The following is an 8,124-nucleotide window of genomic DNA, read 5'->3' as shown; positions in this document are numbered from 1 at the left end:
TGAGAATCTGATCCATTTTTCCCCCACTAAACTCAACAATTTAGCAATATGCTCAGAAGTAAAAGGTAAACCAGAATTTCCAACAGAAGAAGATGCACCATTTACAGAATTAGTTTTATTACTATTAGCTAAGTTTACTTTACTAGATTGATTTGTGCTCTTACCCCTTCTTCTGAACCCAGGAGGGTACCCAATAATTTCAAAACATCTATCAACAGTATGCCCTAGCATGTTACAGTGAGTACACTTCAAAGTAGAATTAGGACCTCTATTATTTTTCCTTCTTTGACACCTGATTTGTCTTAGAAACAAAAGACACACTCTGAGTTTTTGACCCACTACTAGACAATCTGTGTGATTCTTCTCTAGAAATTATAGAGAAGGCCACTTTTACAGTAGGTAATGGTTCCCTTGTCAATCGATTTGTTCTTACTGACTGATAAACATCATCCAGTCCCATTGAAAACTGCATCAATTTTATTAATGTTGAAAAATCGTTATAATCTTTTGCAGCTTGACAAGAACATGTTGGCTGATGAAGCATAGCATCAAACTGCTTCCACATTGTTGTAAGCTTATTATAATATTCAGCAACTGAAGTACCATTTTGAGAAACACAATTGATTTTCTTATACAAATCATAAACAATTGAACCATCCACTCTGTAAAAAGACTCTTTGAGGTCTGTCCAAACCTCTGAAGCTAACTTAGAAAAAACCTGACCTAAGAAAAGCTCCTCAGACACAGAATTTAACAACCAAGTAAGAACCACAGAATTGCATCTGTCCCACTGACTAGCCAACACAGAATCACTCTCAGAACGAACACATTTACCATCAATAAAACCATGTTTATTTTTGGCTTCTAATGCCAATTTCATAGCACTAGACCATACAGAATAATTTTCTGTACCTTTCAATTTCACACTAACAATAGTCAAAGCACTAGAGTCACTCGGATGCAAATACAACGGATCACCTATATCAAGCTTGCTAATTAATGTCTGAGAAGAACCACTAGTATCACCCATTTTTAAACAACAGATAAAACAGATCACACAACTAAGCAAGAACAGATCACTATACAGTTATCAAAAGATAACAAATAAGAAACAAGTAAAAATAACACACACGAACACCAGCGAAACTGAGTCAGTGTCAAGACTCCAGGTTCATCACTCACAGGTGCCTGGACATGTCTTAACTCAGGAGCCACAAACAACAACAAGAAGCAATAATAAGAAGAGAACACAACACACTAAAGAACAGATAACACAGAAACAAGAAAATAACAATCAACAGTGTCGGTCCTCTCTACCCCGACTTCAACTAATCAACAACAATAGTAAAAACTAAAAAAAACATAATGAAACGATCTTACAGATTTTGCGATCCAAGCAAGTATGACCTTGTAACCTTCTAGGGTTACAGATCATACAGAGATAACAAATACCAAGGTAAACACTGGTCAGTTTGCTTTGAAATCTTCTAGGATTTCAAAGACCAACACAGCCTTCGATCAACAAGATCAAGAAGATCTAAGCCTTTAACCAAGCAACTTGCAAAACCAGGAATACCAGAAACGACTAGATCTGAATGGCACACTTCCCAAGATCTTCTCTCTCCTTTGAATACCAGAGAAAAAATCTATAAGAAACCCTAACACACAACGGAACAACAGAAATCAGTAGACGAGAGCTAGATCTAGCTCTGATACCATGTAAAATGGTATGGTAATCATACACAAACAAGAACAACAAAGAAATAGCGACAAAACGGCGACAAAAACTTTTATTATTTACCCAAACCATAAAACACCCACCAGAAACCCTAGATCTCACCAATAGTGAGATCTGTAACAACACAAGAAAGAATATGATCAACTGATGTAAATCAATTGATCTATACAAAACAATACAACTAGATCTCACACGAGATCAAATCACAAAACCACAGATCACAAACGATCTGAAACAAACTCAAACCCTAATCGCCTGATGAGAGCTTGATGAGAGAGAAAGTGAAGATGCTTCCGGAAACTTAACAACTCAACTGTTTGCCTCTCTTATATATCAATCCAAAAAGAAACTTTCACAATTAACCTTCAAGTTCTAAACCTTTAACACTTTAACTCCAAATGTTACACCTTTAGCCCCTGAACATTATATCCTACACACAACTTACCCAAAAGAAGTTTAAACAACCCAAACAACTTTATCAACAGAATAATGTAGCAACATGAATTACCATATGACCATAACTTAATTTAACAGTCTATAGATTGATAAAATTGCCTTTTAATTTAGTTTCATTAACTTATAAGTTAAAGAGTTATTTATTCAGTTTTACATGAAAATTGGTTAGTTGAAATTATGAATGTGTTTCTTTCTAAGAAATTATTAGTTTTTATCACAACCTTTTACGAATGTGTAACGAATTTTATAACTAACACAAAAGTATGTTAAAAATGCCATTTAATTAAGTTCACGTAGAATCATTCTCTTACACTTATTATTAAACACATAACAAAAAAAAATCCCTCTATACCCACATCCAGTGTCGTCACAAAAAAGAACAAGGTGATCAAAGCCGTGGACATAGAACAACTTTTGGTAGAGAAGAAAAATGTCATGGAAGGGGTCGTGGATCTAGAGACAAGAGTAGCTTTAGGTACTTTGAATGTGGCGAATTTGGTCGCTTTGGATATGAGTGTACCAAGTGGAAAGATAAAGAGAACGAACAGAAGGAAGATAGTCTCATCTCGCACATGAAGAAGGTCCACCATTGTTTTAAGAAGCATGGACGAGTTTCAAGATTTAGTAGAAGTATTGGAAGTGAATCTTGAAACAGCTCATTACTGAAAGAAAATAAAAGCTAAAGTGGAGTTTCCTAAAAGTTATTTTAGGATTTCATTCAAATGCTTTGTAGGTATTTTGAATGATAGGAAGTTGAGTAAAATATGGAAACGTGGTTTCCAACCTAGAATAGGTTTTCTTGTTTTACAAGGGTCTTATTGTCTTACTAGTGACAGTTTCTTGTTGTTGTCTTACTAGTGACAGTTTATTCTCTTTAGATTCTACTTCAAAGGTATGAAGACTATCAAAAATAAATCTAATACTAAACTAGGAAACAATAGTTAGACAATTCGTAAATCAACAATGAATTACCTTTTATAAATCATCAAAACTTAACTCCAATTGTGGAATTCGATTAAACCTTCACGTGTTTGTTATTGATAGTTATAGTTGCTAGCTTCCACAATGACAACCTTGATTTTGATTGTATGGATAACATATGGAAGAGTACTTTGTTTAAACTTTGTTGGATGCAAAATTATATTAGAACTTCATAAAAAATACATGTATTGATTACAAATATTGGTTTAGGGGGTTCAAATTTATGTTTCTTATGTATCAAACTAATCAAATTAATGTTCTTTATGTATCAAACTAATCAATAGGCCCATGAAGTCAAGTTTTTTAATAGTAACACACACTTTAGGGTCACACACTATTGAAGTGTATTATTATTAGGGTTTTTTAGTCTTTCACCCCTATACCCAAGTCGGGAAAATCATTTGTATGTCAATATCGATGAAGGCCTCCACCAAAGTTTCTACTAGCTTCTCTAACGCTCAAGCATAGTTCATCATCTTTCGAGTCCCAACAGGGAAACAAACATGCTCGCACTTGAACTCTTCTCAAAAGATCCAAGGTCAGTCAGCAGTGTACCCCGCAAGGGGATTCCACCAATCCACTTCCTTGATAAAAATGATTATTTCATAACAAAATATAAAACCAATAAATAAACCAGCTAATGTAGGGCTAGGTCATTTGGTAGAGGCATATATCTTTTAGAGAGGAGGTCTAGGTTCAAACCTGGACAACAAAGAATAATTTAGTTTTATTGGTGTAATATAGTAGAAAATACCAATTGGTTGTGGTCCATTAACAAAGACAAAGCATTTAAAAACTTGATTTTGAAAAGGCGAGATCTTAGATTCAAATGCCATAGAGGACCGTGGAAGCAAGTAGGGGTGTCAATTGTGTTGGGTTGATGGGTTGACGAGTTGACGGGTTGGTGAGTTGAAATGTTTAGCGCGAAACCGACCCATATTGTTATTCAGATCAAAGATTTCAACCCTAACCCGACTCATATTCTAGGGCATGTTTGGGTAAGCTTTTTGAAACAACTTATTGACTTATTGGCTTTTTGAAAAGTCATAAGCTCTAAAATGATGTTTGGCAAAGAGGGTGTATGTGAGGGGGAAAAGCCAATAAGTCAACAAGTCACAAAATCCTGACTTTTTCAAAAAGCCAATAAGTCAATAAGTTGTTTCAATAAGCTTACCGAAACATGCCCATATTCAGAAAATAGATAAATAAATAAACCAAACATATAAAGTAATAAATCCACTAATTCAGTGTTGAATTCAAAAGTAAAAAAGTGTACACTTTTTTTTTATTCTCTCTGCTCCCAAATCCTTGTTCGTTGACGAAGAAGAACACATTCTTGTGTGAGGTCAAGCAAAGCAAAAGCACGCACCTTCGCAAGTCTTTCTCAAGTACGATCATTTATTTTTCTTCTTCTTCTTCACAGCTCCCTGGGTTAATTTGTACAAACCAGCTAACGGTTAGTCATCAATCTTGAAATCAGGGTACGTTTGTATGTTATTAATTGCTTGCTTTCTTATTTTTATTTCATTCATAACTCAATTTCGTGCATAAAACTTCGAATCTCAATTTTACAGGAAAAAGAAGAGGGATTTTTTTTAGAAAATTAATATTTTTTTAATTTGAAATTTTGACTTTTTATTATCATTTTATTGATAATTTATTATTCCCAATTTCCCATATAGTAGTAGTATTAGACCGTGCGTAGTGGGGCATTATAGGGCAAAAAAACCGCCCCCTTTCCCATTACATAGGGCATTAAAGGGCATTATTTTTGAAAAAAAAATGGTGGGGCATTATATATAAAACGCCTAACAAACATGGTTTGTGGAATGGTTGACTGGGTTTGACCCACCAATGAGAAAATAGTTTGCTTTTTTTTTTGTTTAATGATTGGAAGGGGCATTATCAATTATCAGACATTATTCCCACTACGTCACTTTTGCAATAACGCCCCACGCTGACTGGACTGTCACGTGTCGAATAATGCCCCATGATGGGGGCATTATTTTGTTTAACCACTACACATGGTCTTAGTGTCGTTGCATTTGATCATTATGATTTCCCTTTCTTGTTCACCTAATGTTTGTGGGTTTGGTGGCAGGTTCGGTATAGTTGATTGATCACACAAAAAAGGCAGTGCTTGTTTAACCAAAGATGGGATCAGAAAGCAATGATAAATCAATGATGGTCACACAAGTTAGTATAGGTGGGTCTGGCAACGAAGTCAACGCAACCACGCTTGTTGACTATCTTAAACAAACATCAGGACAAGTATGGAGATGCAGGTTAAAAAGGTCTTCAACTCCACCCAACTCATATCCCCAATTCAATGTCGACGTTGACCAAATTCAAAACGTCAACGTTTATAAAACCGTCAAACCACATGCATTTGTGCATTTTGTACATCCTGATTCCGTAAACATGGTTTTAGAAGCTGCAGGCAAACATGAGCTTCTACTCAACAACAATATCTTAAAAGCTACCCTTGGCCCCGAAAATCCTTCGAAAATGAACCAAATTAGAAGCGCGAAAACGGGTTTTAAGTAAAACACTATTCAAAGTTGAAAATGAACCCGAATTTGGATCCCCGATTCCCGACCCATTCTTCTCAATCCACTACAAACAAGACATACCGTTTCGAATCATGTTCTTGGTCAACTCGGTTCTACACAGATGCATCATCAACCAGCATCAGTTCACCGAAAAAGTCTTTGACTTACTAAGAAATCAACCCGAGGAGGTCAACATAGCTGCTTTAAAGCACATCTGTTCTTACAGAAACCCTTTGTATGATGTGTTTACTCGATTGAAAAACGCTCAAGAGTGGGTTTTAAACAATCCAAAGCTTATCGAGAAACATTTATCCAAAAACGATGTGATCGAAGTCAGGAGATTAATAATCACTCCAACAAAAGCTTACTGTTTACCACCAGAAGTCGAACTATCAAACCGTGTTCTTCGCCATTATCGAGAAGTATCCGATCGGTTTCTACGTGTCACGTTCATGGACGAAGGAATGGGAACTTTTTACAATAATGTCCTTAGGCAAAATTTCAACCGAATTAGCACTTGAAGTTGCCGAAAGGTTGCAGTTAAAAGATAACCAACCGTCTGCATATCAGATCAGGTATGCGGGCTGTAAGGGTGTTGTTGCGTGTTGGCCCGATAAAAACGATGAAAACTTTAAGCTTTCTTTAAGGCCAAGTATGAAAAAGTTCGAATCTGATCATACGGTTCTCGAAATATGTTCTTGGACACGGTTTCATCCAGGTTTTTTGAACCGTCAGATTATAACGTTACTCTCAGCTTTAAACGTGAAAGACGAAATCTTTTGGGACATGCAGATGAAAATGGTGAAAAAGTTGGATTTAATGCTTGAAAATACCGATGTAGCGTTCGATGTAGTTACAGCTTCATGTGCCGAAAGTGGGAACACAGCTTCAATCATGTTGGGTTCGGGTTTTGACCCGAGAACCGAACCGCACCTGCGCGGTATGTTAAACAGTATACGCGTCGCCCAACTTGAAGATCTACAGGAAAAGGCTAGAATTTTTGTGAATGATGGGAGGTTTCTAATGGGGTGTTTTGATGAACTGGGTGTTCTTGAAGAGGGTCAGTGTTTTATTCAAGTATCCAACCCATCTGTTGAGAATCGTTTGGTAAAAGACGGGTCGAAATTTATGGAAACAAAGAGGAATTTGAGTGTGATCAAGGGTAATGTGGTCATTGCAAAGAACCCGTGTCTTCATCCGGGTGATGTTCGGGTTTTGAAAGCTGTAAATCAACCTCGTCTTGAACATTTAGTTGATTGTTTGATATTTCCTCAAAAGGGAAACCGACCCCACACTGATGAAGCTTCCGGAAGCGATCTTGACGGCGATTTAAATTGTCATATGACCGACAGTTAAACGGGCTGCTTGGGCAATATAAATTGGCCCGTGAAGAAGAAATTGTCACGGGTCATATTTGGTCAATGCGTGAGCACAGTAGCAAGAAGCAAGGTGAACTGAAAGAAAGAATTAAACATGCTTATAGTGCTTTAAGGAAGGAGTTCCGGAAAGTGTTTGACCATCTCGGTGCTGAGTTTGACCAGGTTTCCGAAGAGGATAGAAATGCAGTATATGAGAAAAAAGCGTCTGCATGGTATCGGGTTACGTATCATCCGATTTGGGTCAAGAAATCTTGGAATTGCAAGAACCAGACCGGGAGGGCGAAATGGTAAACTTGAGCTTTGCATGGATTGCTGCTGATTATCTTGCTAGAATTAAGATCAAGTGTAGGGGAGCAGGACCTGGGAAATCTAGTAAGCCGGTAGATACTGTTGACCGGATTCGAGTTGGTCTTGGAGGGTTAAAAATGTAATTTGGATGGTTATCATATGGTGAAAGTTGGTATTTCTCGTGGTTAAGGTAGACTGAACCTGCCGAGTCAACTCAGCCCATTTATTGGGCTACTATTGGGTCAAATATATTGACTTGTTGACTGAATAGTGTAGTGCAAATATTACATTCAAAGATTTTCTTGATTCTCACTTGAGGGTAAAATTTAAATTAGTTCAAAGTTAGTAATTTTGACTTGTCTTAGTTGACTTGACCTTGGGTATTTTGGACATTTCTACTCTTGTATCATGGTAAGACTACGTGTTGTGGGTTCATGTTCCCAGCAACATCACTTTTTCGTATTAAACACCCAAACGCCATAGTTAAAGGGGTGTTAAATGGGGATTGTTACCCCCTTAACGCCAATGAGGGAGAAAGAGATGGGGCCATATGGTGTTGCATGAATCATCATTTTTTTATGTCTTTTTTTTTCCTTTTTCTTTTGGTTTCATTTAATTATTAGTTAATGCAAAACGTGATAGTTAAAGGATGAATTTCAAAAGTTTCTATATGAAAGTGATTTGACGTAGCGTTATGTGTTTTTTTAGTTAATCCATAAACATATAGTTT

General features: G+C 36.6%; 1 pseudogene; it reads left to right on the top strand.

The window, feature by feature from the left end:
• Nucleotides 1-4,416: 4,416 nt before the first annotated feature.
• Nucleotides 4,417-7,706, top strand: LOC110884436 (annotated as a pseudogene).
• The last annotated feature ends 418 nt before the right edge of the window (nt 7,707-8,124 follow it).

Source organism: Helianthus annuus, chromosome 1, assembly GCF_002127325.2.
Source record: "Helianthus annuus cultivar XRQ/B chromosome 1, HanXRQr2.0-SUNRISE, whole genome shotgun sequence".
Taxonomy (NCBI): Eukaryota; Viridiplantae; Streptophyta; class Magnoliopsida; order Asterales; family Asteraceae; genus Helianthus; species Helianthus annuus.
Note: the sequence above shows the minus strand (reverse complement) of the source record. Positions and strands in the feature narration are given on the sequence as shown.